Source organism: Oryctolagus cuniculus, chromosome 1, assembly GCF_051225735.1.
Source record: "Oryctolagus cuniculus isolate XC-2025 breed Fujian yellow rabbit chromosome 1, ASM5122573v1, whole genome shotgun sequence".
Classification (NCBI taxonomy): Eukaryota; Metazoa; Chordata; class Mammalia; order Lagomorpha; family Leporidae; genus Oryctolagus; species Oryctolagus cuniculus.
In genome coordinates this window covers 107,605,198-107,606,347 of record NC_142867.1, presented here as the reverse complement: position 1 = coordinate 107,606,347, position 1,150 = coordinate 107,605,198, and positions in this window count along the sequence as shown.

Here is a 1,150-nt window from a genome sequence, read left to right as displayed (position 1 = left end):
CCTTCTGTTGATGGGTTTTGTTGTTTGGGGATTTTTTTGTTGTTGTTTCCTTCCCAACTATAGTTAAGGGGACTCCATCAGTCCCTCTCTATATACCTATCTGTTTGAGGCCCTGGGTCTTTTTGATTATTTAACTAAAACCTCTGGAGAAACTTAAAAGATGGAAGAAAGATGGTGAGTCCCAAGGGGGAGGCAGAGCCACATCTGAGCACACAGCTGGGCATAGGCTGATTGACTGCATTAGGACAGGAAAGCCAGCGGAGATTCTGAGGTCAGAATGGTGAGGAAAGCTCCAAGAGGAGGGCAGAGCGATCCAGGGGAAGGCACACAGAACCTGACGGAGTACCAGACCATGTGACAGTACAATTTGGCTGTGAGTTAATGGTAGTAAGAAGGTAGAAACTTAATCCAGTTGTCATGTGTAGAGGTGTGGCTTTTGGGAAATGATCAAATTCAATCACGTCATCAAGGTGGAGTCCTTGGGACTGAATACTGGTGGCCTTACAGGGAGAGAGAGATAGACAGACAGGCAGACAGGCGTGTACTCCACGTCTCCTGCCTCATGATGTCTTGTGCCAGCACACGACTCTGCAGCAAGAGCACTGTTGCCAGAGACTGAGCCCACGGGACCCACCTGATCTTGGATCGTCAATTCCCAGAATCATGAGTCAAAACACATTCCTTTTCCCTAGGAAGCCGGCCTTCCTGCGGCATGTGTTCTTGCAAAAAAAAGCTGGCTCACATAAGGGGTGAAAGGTAAATGTGTGTCTTCCGTGGGAAATATGATGAGCTACATGCTAGGTGGAAGGGAGTCAAGATGCACACAAGAAACAGCTCAAATACATACAACACGCCAGCGTCTCAGCAGGCAGGGAGCCACCCTGGAAGATGCCTGTTTACAAGAGTCAAGGTAAAGGGGCACGATGAAATCCCCGAGGTACTGGAGGCCAGGACAGGGCACGTCTCTGAGGCCCCAGGTAGCAGGAAAATAACCAAGGCAAGGACTTAGGAACAGAGGCGTATGTCAAACCATCCACCTGTCAGAACGAGTCACAAGATTAGGGACAACGGCAAGCAGCCAGGGTGACAAGACCAAATCAACACTGTGGCACTGCACCAGCTTAAATTCTTGCTGCCTGAAGTCAGAATT